Raw genomic sequence first — 15,680 nt, forward strand, 5'->3', positions numbered from 1 at the left:
ATGTTGAAGTGAGTGAGTGTGGCATTTTTGTTTGTTAGTTTTATTTTCTTTCTAAATAGAGTATTTTAAAATATACCAAAGAAGCTGGCAACTTAAACTTTGGCATATTCACACAAAATAATAAGCAAAATTTGCTTTGCATCTGCAAAGTGTTGTTGAGGTAGTCAAATGAGTCAAGTGGAAACAGTCATGGTGGTAAATGGCCCAAAAGTCCTCACAGGAATATAAGCAAAATCTAGAATTTCACTTTATCATCTTTCTCTTCGGTTCCTCATCTTCATAGCCATATTCTCAGTCTTGATACTATTCACATTCCCTTCAGGTCAATAAAAAGCTTTCTCCCTTCCATTCAGTCATTATCCTCTATTTCTTAAGTAATTCTATAATTTGCTGTCTAAATGATGTGATACGTTACTTTTATCTTTACAGAGTAAGCTATTGATCCCACTATGTGGTGTACATGTATGTCCACCGCTTCCTTTGCTTTTTTTGTTCATCCTTTGCCTTCTTAAAAAGACCAACAAATGTTCACATGAACAGGGCAAAAACAAGAATGTGACCCTCTGAGAGATGAGTGGAAGGTCTTGAAATCTGCCAAAATACTGGACAAGTCTTTCAGTTTTCATTTCCATCCAACTGGGCTGATCTGTTCTCATGCCCTGCAACAAACTTGTCTGAGAAACAGACTCTTTGATTCAATGTACTCTGTCAAAAGGCAGAACTTTACAAATCCATCTGACACAACCAGTCTTGAGGTTCTTATTAAATAGCTGAATTTTGCTTGAGTAAAACTAGGGAAGGATTACAGTATTTGTTTTTCCTTTGTTCCTTTGTGAGAATGGTGCTTTGAGTGCTTCACTGTGACACAACACATTGCTAACAATAATCCTTGGGTTTGTTAGCTCAAACAAGCCAAATTTAGTATGCTGCAGAGAATCTTAGGAAACTCTTCCTGAACATACTTAGGCAAAAGAAGTTTATCTCAAATCTATCACAGGTTAGTCCTCTTTAGCTCTTAGCTCATGAAAAGTCTAAAGGAAGTTTAATTCAAATTTAAATCTTCATAGCATGGATCATTGCAACTGTAGGCAACCTGCATGGATACAAATAGGAAGGGAGAAGAAAAGCTCTTTGCATCCCATCATAGGTTTAATGCACACAGGCAATTCTTATGCTAGTTGATTGACTATAGACCTCTCTAGATATTAGATACAGAACACATTGCAGTAGAGGCTTTTGAAAGGCCTGAAAAAAATCAGTTGTGGAAAGACTCATGAAAACGAGTTGAAAAACTTATACTAAAAGAACCTGGAAAGCCAACCTTGAAGGTACCTTAAGTACTTTGTCACCTAGAAGGCTATACATACTGACATTTTTTGTATGTAACATTCTAACTTCAGATGCCTCTTAGCTGTATGGTGGGGACTTGCTAACAAGGAGCACCAGAAGGTAATCTCTGACTGTAGCTAACCAGAGTAGAAGAGAACAAGGATAAAGAGGAATTGATTGTGTCCCTGCTCCATGACTAGTATCAGATCAAACAGATACATTAACTTAAAATTTCTATTCTTAGTATGAAAGTTACTGAAAGATGCTTCCTGCTTGTTTATGCTGCTTCATTTTACATAAATGATTTAAACAGCAGTTGGGTCACAGAGAGATAATGACTGTAACTAAGACTCACAAGATTCTTGGATACAGTGTCTTCAATAACGAGTAGTCATGGATTCAGTAAATGTTGTAATGGTGGACTTGGCAGTGATAGCCTGAAGGCTGGACGAGATGATCTTAGAGGTCTCTTCTAACCTAAATGACTCTATGATTCTGTGATTTTTACTTTATTTAAAAAGAGCTTGTCATTGACTGAGGAGCTCTCTCTGATGTCTGTCTCAAAGTATCTAGTGGATATCTTAATGGATAGAGGTCCCACTGGGGAGCTGCAGAGGAAGACTCAAGCCCCAGAAAAGTAGGATCTATTGGGAAGTTTATAATTAGTATTCTAACTCTCTGCATTCAAGGCATAGAAATCCCACATTCCTCTCAAGTGAATAACAGTAGGTTAATTAAAAATCAGACATTGCAACATCTGCAACCACCTTTATGCAATTAGGAGCAGATGAAAAACAGGATTTAGAAAGTTTTATTTGCCTGAAATTGTAGCTCTGAAAAGTGTTTCAATTCTGTCTCTTTTACACCTGTTTATTTTGTCTTCAAGTTCCTGAAGTATTTGCAGTGTTACTGCAATTCAAGCAAAGAACTGCTGTGACCTAGCATTCAATCACATTGTTCCCTTGTAAGCCAAAGTGTCATCTTCTCAGAGGGATCTTATCATTCTGACAGAGTTACAGGGTTAGGAACCCACACACTGTTTTTTTTTCCTTTCTGGGACACCAATGCTCACATCTGTTTCTGAAGAGCAGCCCAGCTCCAGCTAGTCCTCTTCTCCAGGCTTGACTTGCTCAGTTGGGCAGCACAGGACCAGGCTGAAGCATCCTGGCATTGACAAGGCCATGGCACTCAGCACTCTTTCTCCTTGAGCAAGAACCCTTGTTTTCAGGTTATTCTGTAGAGTGGGCAGCAACAGTTACAGTGCCTCCTCTGCCTGTTTTTAAAAATGAAATGCTAAGACCTGCTTCACTCTTTCAAAGGATTGAGAGAGGCAGCTACCCTCAGGAAAGGACCCAGATTTTGGCTAGTTAAATACAAATATTATATGCCGTGGCAAAGAACCTTGGCTCTAGAAAGTGACAAAATAACTTGAAGTGAGTGAGTTCTCACAGTTTTTCCTGCAAACCCTACTTTGAAGCATTTTTCTCTTCCTACAGATGGTTTAGGAAGCCTAAGTGAATAAGTCTGCATTTTGTTTCCATTCAGGGGCCAGGTCAAGATTCAGCGAGGTATTAAAGCTCTAATGACAGTGAGACAAGTACTTAAATGGCTGTCTTTATTGAATCTACTCCTTAACCCCAAAAGACATAGAAACACAAATTCCTCTGAGCCTTTTTTAATTCCCTCTTTCCCTCCTGAGTGGGATATGCTCTCCTTGCTTTTGAAAATCTCATCCATAAAATGCTCATCCTTGTGGAAAACTTTATGCAGCAGTCCAAGAGTATTTTCAGTCATGTAAGCCAACCTAAACTGAATGTGGCAGGGTTCATTCAGAGCACTACCCTTGAGTATATTTTTCAGTAAGTAGGTAAATTAGCCGCGCACGCATGCACGGCACAACTTCCTTCCGAACATTCAGCTGTCATTAAAACCACTGCTGTTATTTAAAAATGTCTAAGCATGCACAATGTGCAGTTTTCAAGGGATCATAACTCAACCAAATCAAAACCAGTTTTCACCAAACTGCTCCAAGGCTTCTTGATGGAAAAGGTTTCCTTACCGAGTGCCATTGTTTCCAGCTATTTCATCCTGCTAGGTGTCCAAAAAAGAAAGTCACAAGAATTTGTATTTGTATAAGAACTTTCACTCTCTCATTCAAAATATAGCACTGAGGATAAGCTTAGCAGGAGTAAGAAGGATTAGGCATTTATGTGGATAATGAGAACATCCATGATTACATCAGGGGGGTGAATAGGATGAAAACACTGCAGTGGCCAGCCCTCCCCTGGAATTTTTTTACATTTGTTAAAAATTTTTGCAGGAGAAAACCTCTTATAATGGTATAAACAAAGGGAGAGGGTTAATCAGACATGGATTAAATTAAAGTCACCCACCTAAGTACATTGATTGTGGAGATTAAAATCACCATCACCTTTCATCTATCTTGTTTACCTCCCAAGCACCCTCTGGCTTTTGTGTGGCATTTTGGTTTCCATGGCCACAGAAGGTTCCTTCCTATAATCAAAAACGACCTCCTGTTATAAAAGACTCAGAGCCTTTGCTCAGCAGGCCATTTCCCCCTTTTATTATTCTTTTCTCTTGCCTTCAGGGAAAGCTTTGTGCGAACAGGACAGAGCACTTGGTTGGTTGGCGGTTGACCTCAGTTGCACACAATGAGCTCTGAGTGCTACCTGAAATGTGTGACAAAGAGGAAAGGGTCACTGGCTTAGAGCATTACAAGGGCATGGGCAGGCAACTGTGATGACACTTGCCAAATGTCAGCATTCACCTAATTCAGGAGGGTCCCATCTGATTGACAGTTCCTCACTCTTCAGCAGCTAAAGACGGAAAATGCACAAGTTCATTAATTAATAACTCCACTAAGCTTCAGAGATAAAAAGGCTAAGAGAGAAAAAAAAAAAAAAAAAAAAAAAAAAAGCTGGGGGTGAGGGAGGCAGTTTGGGATGAAGTATGTACAAAGCATATATATATTTTTAAGAGCACGCCTCACGAGTTTAAAGCCACTTTAACAGCCTACAGGCAAAATTTGTCATGGTATGTAGCTGAGTGCTGTGCTTGTTTAAAAATGCTTTTGACAATGTGAGGAAAGCCTTTAAGCATTTGGTGAAGGTAAGTTGGTTAGCAGAGCTTGGAAGCCAGCTTGCAGGTTCCAAGATAATTCCTTGGGATCCAATTAAACTGTTGAATTTTACATTCATTCCATTTTTCTAATGCGTTTAGTTAAGGGGATTTCTCCCACACATACCCCCACCCCATATTACCAAACCAGTGATTTTAAATACAGTTCTGTGTGACTTTTTAGCTGGTTTCTGCCTTTGATTGTTGAAGTGTGTTACCCCTAAATAAAATAAAATAAAATAAAATAAAATAAAATAAAATAAAATAAAATAAAATAAAATAAAATAAAATAAAATAAAATAAATAACATAAGCACATTTTTCTTTCCTGGCTACAGCAACTGAAAAATCCAATGCTATATATCACAACTGAAATAGGAGAATTGTTTTTGACTGTAGAGGTGTATATGAGTGTACTGCCTGTGAATAGTTGCTAAAGGCTGTACAATGCTGATAGTTTCTTACACCAGGTACTTATAGTGTTTCTCAGATGCCAGCTATAGGATACCAAAACAGTGAGCAAAACAGGATGTGAGAACAACAGAATTCCTCTTACGTGTTACGTACTCAAACTAAGGGAAAACCATGCCTATCAGCTCTATCAAGCTTTCAAAAAATATTGTCTAAATATGAGCTTAGGTGTTATTCTGGTGTAAGAATTTGTATGTTAAAAAGAAAAAGAAAAAAAAAAAAAAGCAAAAGTAGGAATTCAGTGTGTTTGAATAAGCACTCTTTTTAATGAGAGAATAGTACATTCTGGTAGTATAACAGTAGTATTTCCTGGTGTGGGGACAGAGAGCTTTTCTGACATTTTCCTTCATATTTCTATCTTTCTTAGATATGAACATCAACTTTTTGTCATAGCAAATGATGTGTTCTATTGTCATACTTAAACAAAGAGCTGTCTTAAAACAAGATCTTGAAACCATGAAATATGTCAAAAGTCATAATGCAACATTGTATTGTAAGATTTATAACAGATAATACTTTAACTCACTCTGAGTTAACAATAAGTTAAAGTTTTTAGCAGAGTGATTTTTAACAGAAGTCATGATAAAATTAAAGCATTTACTCATAGTTTATCAAGAAACATTTGAAGCTGAAAACTGTAACTTGTCTTTGTGTTTGAAACTTTTACAGTGCAAATATGAAATACCAATATAACCAGTAAAAGTCTACTGCCACGACAACGTAACCACATCTGCAGAATACTTCAGTTTGTCTGAGAGTAGGCACTTTTACTACTCAGTTGTGAAGAGCATGAACTTATCTTGTAGCTGAAAACATTTCTTCCGACAGAGGATATTGAGAACAGAGATTTCTTCCAGGAACTCCATACTGCTGTTAGTAAAGCTTTCATCTTTGGAATGTTACATTCAAATCTGTTTTAGATCACAATAGTGCAGTGAGTTTCTCCACATCAGTAAGATCCAGAGCACAGTATGGCATAAACAGAATGTGAAGAATAAAGAATTTATGTTGCTGAAAAAGATTTCATAACCCAGTAAGAGGTGTATTATTTTTGTCAGCATTGAATTACATAGAAACAACAGTATGTGGCAAGAGTATACTAATGGTTTGAATCTGAGTGTACTGCAACCTGTATTTTTTCTTACTGAGCAAAGAAAGAAGCACCAAGAATAATTGCCAAAGATGTACCAAGTTTTAACATGGTTAAAATTGCCCAGTCTTAATTTTTACATACCAAAACTTGCACTTGCAGAATGTGTCATACTTAAATGGGAAAAAAAAAAAAAAAAAAAAAAAAAAAAAGTGGCTTGTCATAAGCAATGTAATTGCTTAGGAGTCTATTGCCTAAAATAGTATCCAATCATACCATTTAAAAGATCTCTACAGACTGATGATACTAAAGGCCCAGCCAAACATCTCCTGAAAAGCTACTACTGACATCAGTATACTATCCTTTAAATGGGAATTATCACCAAGAAACATTAGCCAAATTATGCTTCTTGCACCTTATTTCTGGATTCCCTTGTAGTTCTGTTTTCATATATCAGGCTGGCAATTCTTCATGCTAAATAAATGCTCCATGAATTCTTTGTTCTAAATTATCTTCCCATAGACAGTCACTATGCTTCCAGGGACTTCAATGCCAGCTAAGCTAAAGCACCTGAATGCAAATTCAGCTTTAAAAGAATAATCTTATACACATCTAGAGGAAAGGTCATTTAACACATTGGTTTGGTCACTGAACATTTTCCCTGCTGCCATCTTAAGACTTATACCTCTAATCAATTGCACTTGCTGCTCCGTGACCCCCTGGCAATACTGTTCTTCATTTCAGTGGTAACAGTTTACTGTCAACATCTGAGGCTGTATATTAACTGCATTGTGAACAAATCTCTTGGCACCGGGCAGTTTTCTTCTTCCACCTCATCTCTATTATCTTAAAGGCATCTCTTCAAAGGAAATAAACTGCAGGTGTATGCTTCCCCCTCCTCTCTTTCCAATTGTTTCTCAGAAAGGTCAATACATGGGATTAAAATTCTCTCACTGCACATCAGACTCAAAGCAAGGGCAAAGTGCACATGTGCATGAGCAAGTGTGTCCACACACACTCATACTCACATGTGTAGGAATACACATAGACTTATGGAATGTATCTCTTTACATTTGCGCATATAAGCAATGTTGGTACAGGCCGTGAAATCCCTCCTCTGCTCCAGCCTGTATAGCACAATGCAATTGCCATCTTGATCCAGGCTTCTATTTGCTACAATAAATAGCAAAACAATAAATAACATGAAGCAAGAATATAACTTTACCTGCCAAACATGACAAACATTTAGACTTAGCTTTCGACAATCATTTCAGTTACTTAAAAAAATAATAATAAAACATTAAAACAATCAGTTTTTAAATGAAGAGCAAGAGGAGAAACAGAAATATGCTGACATTTCATTTTTCTATTGAGACTCCTTTCATCTCCATTGATTAAGATTTAAATAAGCAAGCATACCAAGTCTAAAAGTAAAAAATGAGTCTGAAATCAGAGGTATATATTTCAAATTCAGTCAACAGTTACCTATATCAAGAACTTCCATCAACTCTTAATTTAAAAGTTTACCTCAGGGAAAAATTTCTAATTTCACTAATTCATGTAATTCTATTGAAATCAATGGGACTATTTATGTTAGTAAATTAGACTATAATTAAAAATTTATTTTTTTCCTATTACAGGTTAAGAAAATTATCAGAAACGTGTTTTAAACAAATATTTCATTTCTGAATCATGACAATGTAGTTTTAATGAAGAAATTTTATGAGCATATTTTGAGCTAGGGAGCTTAAGATGAAACCACTTTTAAATAACCAAGACAGGTAAAAATATAATTCACTTACATATTTGACAAACCTCATTTGTCCAAATGAGGGCAGCCACATGTTGTGTCCAAGTCATGCAAACAAGGTGCGTGAATGTCATGGTGACACGGTTTGAAGAGTAAGCCAACATGCATATGGAAGAATGTCAGGAAGGAGGCTTGCAGTAGGGTTACTGCCAATTAAACCTTTCCAGGAAAAACCAATATGACACCAGTGCTTCTTCCTGGGCTTCAAGAAGCATACTGAGTAGGACCTCAAATGGAAGAGAAACTGTTATGCCACACTGTAAGAATACACGGGACTGTAATGCAGCAAGCAGCCAGCAGAATGGGCTTGAATGAGCATGTAAGACTGAAAGAGGTGAACTAAATCCATGCTTGGGTGGACGTAGAGAGAATCAACCTGAGCTGAGAGAAAAAGTAAAAGAAGAGAGGAGGATCTCTCTAGCAATTAGCTGAAAGTCTTAGAGGCAAGACCTGAAGGAAACCTTGGTTTGGCAGTAAGGACCTGGTTCACATGACTGAGTGCTCTTGACCTGATTTGTTGGGACAAATCACACTTCACTCTCAAAAGAAAAGATTAAAGTCCTGCTGCTTCTGAGATTTGCGACAATGATGAATGTCACACAATATATAGAACTGCTGTTTATGACAGGTAGGTGTAAGGTTCAAGGGCTACAGTTTGGCTCATGTGGAAACCTTCTTTACCACTCTCAGTATGTAGCAAATATAAGGGGAAGAAAGTAAGAAACTATCATGCATCACATCTTCCTTTCTTCAGGAAGGAGATCAATATACAAGAGTCTCTCAAGAAGCTATCACCTTCATCTCATTTCTCATCAGCAGATGGGAAATGAAAGCCTGATCTGTCATCATGTAGTTAATTTTTTCTTCCCTTTGGAACTTTCCTTCCAAGTCTGACATTTCTTGCAGGTATTGATGGGCAGTTTTAGTTTACAAGTATTCATTCATTCTGTAGCAATAGTATTTGTACATTGCATCACTCAGCATCCCTTTAAGATGGCTTGCAAAGAACTGGAAGTGAAAACACCTTCATTTCCTTCCAGCCATAAAGTGCATCAGAGAGATTATTGAAGAGACCAATTATTACTCAAGTTAGAGGTTTGTCTTTTCCACAGTATTTGACTAGTTTCGAAAGACATCATCTGCAACAATTTGGATTTCCATGTAAGTAGTGTCAGAGCATGCTTATTGTCTTTTTCAGAGCATGTTCTTCTCTTGCCGTGATGAAATTTCCAGTCTCTCAGAGATGGCTCATAGCCATGGAGAGCACCAGGTGTTTTTCCCTTTCTATCTTCTTATAGCAGTCCTGAGCACATGCCTAGTCCTGAAGATTTACACTCTGGAGAATAAGCACTACGGAGTTAAGTGGACTTCTTGTACATCTGAAAGTCACACTGAAATATCAGTTCTGATAGTTAGCCTAGGGTTCTGATAGTAAATCTCATGAAGTATGAAGTATTGCAGAAGTATCTGTTTTGTGGAGAAAAATGACATAAATTTTGGGTAGCTACTCAGAAGTTCTTAGACTTTCCAAATATTTTGTTCTTGAGAGTATGTTTTAAGGCTGAATTTGTCAACATGAGACATCATTTAGCTTTTCTTAGTATGTACCAGATATGGACAGTGTGGCATATTCTATTCAACTTTATGTCTAATTCTGAGTAGAGGGACAGCCACAACGTACTTGAGCCTGACTTCCTTGCCACGGAAAAGAGACAGAATATGATTTGAGTGATGAGAGAACTCAATTCATTGGTTGTTTATATCACACAACTCAGAGAAAGTCCAAAATGCAGTCTAAAATGTTATAAACCAAATAGAGAAGAATAGAATGTATGTTCTGTCATTGTCACACAACTACAAATTATGCATTATGTACCAGTTCTTTATGAAAAATTCAGCATGGTGATATATGCATCATCTTCATGAATCAGCAGGTATCTACTGATGTTAGAAAAATCATATACTGTGCTTAAAACTTCAAAGAATCTTTATTAGTGACTGGGATGATGTAACATAATGTGCCTTCAGCAAGTTTACAGGCAATTCAAAATTGGAAGAAAGGGTTGGAACACCAGATGGGTGTTGTTCACAGGGCTGTGCTCCACAGGAAAAATAGGCTGACACAAAGGAAAGTGTGAAGTCCTACACCTGGGGAAGAACAACCACATTCACCAATATATGTTGGGGGCTCACCTGCTGGAAAGCAGCTCACCAGAAAAGGACCTAGGAGTCATGGTGGGTACCAGTTCAGCCATGAGCCAGCAATATGCTCTTGCATGAAAAGGTCAGCTTCATCCTGGGCTGTGCTACAGCATTGCCAACATGTCAGGAGAAGTAATCCTTCTCCTTGTTGCTGGATTACATGGATCCAGCCAGGCACTTCATTGCATAATATTTTCTACTTGACTGGGCACAACAAACTGTGTCTCAACTTCCTCTCCAGTGGATATGCATGAAAGGAATCTGCTGGTCTCCTTAGTCTCTTAGGGTGTGATTTATTTTTCTAGTATTGTTTCGTCATATATGAAACATGTAGATGGGAAGAGAAAGTATGTCTTACCAAGAAGACACCCCCTATTACCATTTTTATTTTACCATAACAGATGTTTACTTTCAGAGCTTGTGTGTTGTACTACGTTGTCTCAGTTTATCTGGAGGTCAGGGACTCTTGTTGTACTTCCTTTATTCCCCAAATTGGTAAGCCAGCATTGTGGGCAGCCCAGCTAAAAATGAACCTCACAGTAAATTAAACATGTATTTTAGCATAAGACTCTTTGCCTTAGTACATGTGGTGACAGCAAATTGTTGCAAAAAGTTATCTGGTATGATAGTAAGTGGTCCCAAACCAAATTGTAGCTTTACTTTGAACCACCCAGTTGTTTTCACTTCAATCTAATTTTCCAGGAACAATGAGTCAATTTTTGAAGGACTGGCACTGGGGACTGAATTCCCATCATGCAGAACTGTCCTCTGCATGGGGTTATTTGTGGTATGTATGAACCAGGCAACGAGATGAAAATCAGCATTGCAAGTCATAGAGGAATGATCTGGTACTTTTCCAAACTTGTTGGATGATTGCTTAGTTACTACAAAATCTTTCTGCCACCACAGCTTTGTTTTCATGGGTTTGATTCCTTGATTTTATTTTATTTATTGGGGAGGGGAGGGGGGCGTTCAGGAGGGGGGAAGTGCTACTGGCTTCATTTTATTTTTTTGTTAAAGAATACAAAAGAAGTAAAATACATTTAATTAAAATATAGTAAGGAACTTGTACCCAAGTATTTATTTCTCTATTAAATTTTCAATGAAATTTCTTGTAAAATTAACACAGTACCTCACAGACAAGAATCTCTTATGACTGTACAAATATTAATTAACTAATTAAGTCTTTTGCAAGTGTTTAAATATTATTATACTAACTTTGCAGGAGGATAATCTGAATTTGGTTATACCAAAGCCAAAGAAAACTCAAAAAAATCAGATATGGTCATTTCTAAGTCATACTTGTAATAAGTAGTTTGCAGGTGAATCTGAAATGTTGGTCTCTCAACATATTTAAAAGCAACATTTCACATTTTGAGAATCTCTGAAAAAAGTCTTCTGGTATCAGGGCTTGGTCATTCAGGTCTCAATGTCAACAACCTGATAACTGGTTTTATTCACAATACAATTAATTGTTTATATTAGCTATAATATGTGAGAGCTTTCTATTCTGTGAATGGCACCTTTGACTTTCTTTTTTGGTATAAATCTGAGATTAAAACAAACAAACAAAAAAAAAAAAAAAAAAAAAAAAAAAGAAAGCAAATGAAAAACCAGTATTGTAAGGAAACCTCTCTTTTTCCAGTTCCTCTGTGCTGTGTAGAAAAGGGAGTGAACATTCCTTCAAGTAAAGGACATTTTGCCCTTACAAAGCTGCATTTTAAAGGAAAACAATGATTCAGTCATGTATCCAATGTAACTTCTGGCTTTAGATGTTGATTTTAGAGGCATCTATCTCAAGGATGTAGTTAAATCTGCAGAAAATACAATCTCAGATGCATCTTTTCCACAGCTTTTGCTTTCAGGTTGCTTGGGTCTTGGTTATTTTCAGGTGCTTCCTAAAAACAGGAAATGCCTAATGTGTTGATAGTTCAAATAAAATAAATAAATAAATAGAACAAAATAAAAACAGAATAACATAAAATAAACAGAATAAAAACAAATTTGTAGATTTGTGTTGCAGAAGAAAATAAAATACCATGCACTGAATTTGCAATTTAAGCATGTATTTAAAATAATAATAATAATAACTGTGAATCTGCAGGAGTACCAGTCACCTGATAATGTTGAAGACATTTCTGCATGTCAGCATGAAAGTATGATATGTTTCTAGATGCATTTTCCTTGGGTAAAAGAGCAAAACCAAACCATTTCTAAGCACTTTGCCTTACTCAACCAAATTTATCTCTGTTGTAGCCTGCTGATGTCAACAGAGTTTCAGTGTGGATGAATACAGGTCATTGTCTGTGCAGTTGGCAGAGCATGTTATGTGTGGGTTGAGAAAAATGAGATCTTCTAACCCAGATTTGCAGAAAAAGCAGGAGTATGAGTTTAGACACATACTCCTGTAAAAACCACACCATAATTTTGTCACTGGATGTTTCAGAACAAATGAGCTCCAAGTGAAATAGAATGAGGGCGTTTCTCCAGGCAATTTCCTGCACTGCTGTCAGCATTACTGCATGACAGAGTGTGACCACGTGATGTTAGGTTTGCGATGTAAAAAAACGGAAACTGGCTTTTCTTAGTGGTTTCCAGATCATAAATTCCAGCTAAGGTAGGTGTCCGGTTTCTACCCAGAAATTAACTGGCACTAATTAAAGTTAAGCAAAAAAACACCCACGTGGACATCTTGGCTGTTTGATGGTTCCCTGGGCAGCAAATTAATGCCATGATAGTTATCCTGTTTTCTTCAGTATAAAGCTTCTCCGAACTCCTAAATACCAATTATCTGAAAAAGGACCCAAGTTCAATACAGCAAGTTATAGCACAAGTAGTATCTTCATGTTCTCATACCCTGTAATTCTGGCATTTGCTGTGCACATCAGTTGCCATTGACTGATCCCAGGTGTCCTGAAGGTCTTTGCCCCTAATTGAAGTTTGCACTGCTGGGCCACAGATAGTGTTTAGCCCCTTCTTAACCTTCATATTCTCTGGGAACAACTGAGACTTAATATTTTTTGTCTTGGGTCTTCATTGCCTAGTAAACACTCAATGTATGTAACTTTACAGTAAAGCTTTGGGAAGCAGTAAAGTTTTCTGGATGTATACCTGCAGAACAAGGCAGACTACAAGTTACATGATGTAAATCATTCCTCCTCCCCCCCCCCAGATTAAGTCATTTGTTTAACACTTCTGTGATTTTTGGAACATATCTAATGCTTTGTATTATCATTCCTTCAAAGAGATGTTGGCATCAAACCAAAGAATTTTGTCGTTATTGCTAGAAAGGGTGAATGAATATGAAAAATACACGTTATAAATGGATCTCAGTGGGGTATGCTGACATGTGCAAAGACAATTTCAGAAGTATTCTCCCTATTTCTGAATTTTTATAAACAAAATATCAAAAACACCCCAGAAATTCCAATATATCTGTTTTATGTGGACTGCAGATAAGAACTTGCAAACCCCTACCAAGGCGATTAGAGATTTCAGATGGCTGAAATTCATGTTCACAGTCCAGTAGAAAGAAGTGTAAAGGAAAACATCTCTGGTAGACAGATCCATTTTTCATAGAGCATAGATACCTTCTTCATTCACCCTGTGTTACACACACACCTCATTCAGCTCAGGGACGGCATCCTCTGCTTTCCTACTTCCCCACTGAAGAAACAGTACACGGCAAATTTGTTTATGGCCTCCATTTTATTAATAGTGGCAATCAGAGGAGCTTTTATGGATATTCTTTGTTTGCTTCAACCCTTGCTTTGTCTTCTGAGTTGGTGGGAACCCCCGCAGGACACTCATAAATGGACAAATTTACAATCTATCCTGTGTAAAGTGCCCACAGCAGCATCTACATCCAAGTTGTCTTTGTGCTCGTGCACCAGCTGTGATGCTAGAGGGCGCGGGGTCAGAGCAGAGGGCTTCCTCTGGCTTTCTGCAAACTGGAATCAGCCAACCTTCATTTATCTATGGTTAAGGACTTGTTTTGGTTTCTCAGATCATGACTCCACGGAGCTGTTTGGATATTTTTAATCGAAAGACAAAGCACTTCCTCTTCCAAACTTGGTGCCTGCAAGGAGCATAACAAACTAATCATTCAGAATAATTAATTCTGTCAGAAAAATCTCTACAATTCTTCCTAATGCTAAGTGTTTTGTAATCTTAATGAAAGGAAAAACCTGTCATTTTGATAATTTTCGATTGACCCATTTTCCTCAGTGGTTGGGGAGAGAGGAGTATTGTTTATTTTTATCTCTAAGTACCATAAGCTTGAAAATGATATCCATAAATCTAATATTTCAACCTTGTATTCCCAACTCAGCCTTCAAAGGAAACATTAGCCAGCCAAAAGAGCCCAATAAGATTGTCAAGGTTTGATTGTTCGTATATGTGTAACAGAGTGTCTTTCAGTTATCTGTGACTTTAATTTCAAAATATTCCCAGGATAGGGAAACATTACTTTTCCCCATTTGTAAGTGGGAAACTGAGATGGAGAAAATATAAACAGCTTGCCAAGGGCATGGAGGCAGTCCTTACAAAGCCAAGAACTGGAATCTAAGTCCTGAGCACTCTATCCTAGAAACTGAAAGCATGACCTCCCTGCGGGTTTGAATGTAATATAAGAAGTTTAGGATTGAGAAACCATTTCTAAAGCAAGTTTTTATGAGAAACTGTGGGAAAAAAAAAAAAAATATATTAGTTTCCTATTGCATTTGCCTAAAATTGTAAACACCCTACTACCAACCTCAGTGAGGAAACATTCAAACAAACAAACAAACAAAAATAAAACAAAAAACAAGCTCAACAACAACACTTAAGAAGAATAATGTCCTAAGTATTTGAGATTTTTCATATTGGCATGTTTCAAGGTCATTTATTTCTTTTGTATTTGATAGCTGAAAGTTAAATGTGGCAGACAGTTGCATTTCTCATTACTGAAGACAGAATGGTATAGGAAATTTGTTTTTCAATATGCAGCCTTTTATTTCTAGGTCACTAATTTGAATCGATCCCTGATCAATGGTGACTGAAAGGCATTCATATCTGGCAGCTGTTCTGTGGTCTGTGTTAAATGAGGGAGCATCTTAGTTATCTCCCAGCAGTAGCCCCTCTCTGGAGCCACCAGAACAAGTTGGCAGTTTTCACAGAAAAGCTATGTGCTGATTACACATGGCACTTGCAGATATCTGAAAAGTAATTAACCTATTTTTGTTCTGATTTTAAGAAGGTTATATATATATATATATATATATATATATATATATATATATATTCCAAATCATCCATATTTTGTCACAGTGGACTTTTTTAGTATTAAAGAGGATCATCTTGCTGCTTTGAATTCTGCCACATTCAACATCATGACTTCAGTTGTGAAGCTACCAGCACTGATCACAGGTTGGTTCTTTACACACTCAATGAGGAGTGCCAAAACAACAAGCATAGGTATTTTCTGTGAGTGAGAACTTTTAACTTTAACTTTTAACTTAAAAATCAAAAAACAAAAAAACAACAACAACAACAAAAAAAAAAACACCTTTAACTTTTATAAGCTTTAACTTCAGCCACCTACAAGTCTTATTTCTCATGTCATCTTCTTGGTCTAAATAAATTACTCTCCCTTTACACTCCA

At 37.0% G+C, this 15,680-nt stretch overlaps 1 long non-coding RNA gene across 1 annotated transcript in view; it reads right to left on the reverse strand.

Annotated features, from left to right (window-relative positions):
- Positions 1–5,188: 5,188 nt before the first annotated feature.
- Positions 5,189–15,680, reverse strand: part of LOC113839675 (uncharacterized) — a 71,156-nt gene continuing 60,664 nt past the window's right edge. The window contains exon 3 of the long non-coding RNA XR_003492236.3: positions 5,189–14,117. This is a non-coding gene — a long non-coding RNA (uncharacterized lncRNA). The remainder of the gene's footprint in view (positions 14,118–15,680) is intronic.

Source organism: Anas platyrhynchos, chromosome 1, assembly GCF_047663525.1.
Source record: "Anas platyrhynchos isolate ZD024472 breed Pekin duck chromosome 1, IASCAAS_PekinDuck_T2T, whole genome shotgun sequence".
Lineage (NCBI taxonomy): Eukaryota > Metazoa > Chordata > Aves > Anseriformes > Anatidae > Anas > Anas platyrhynchos.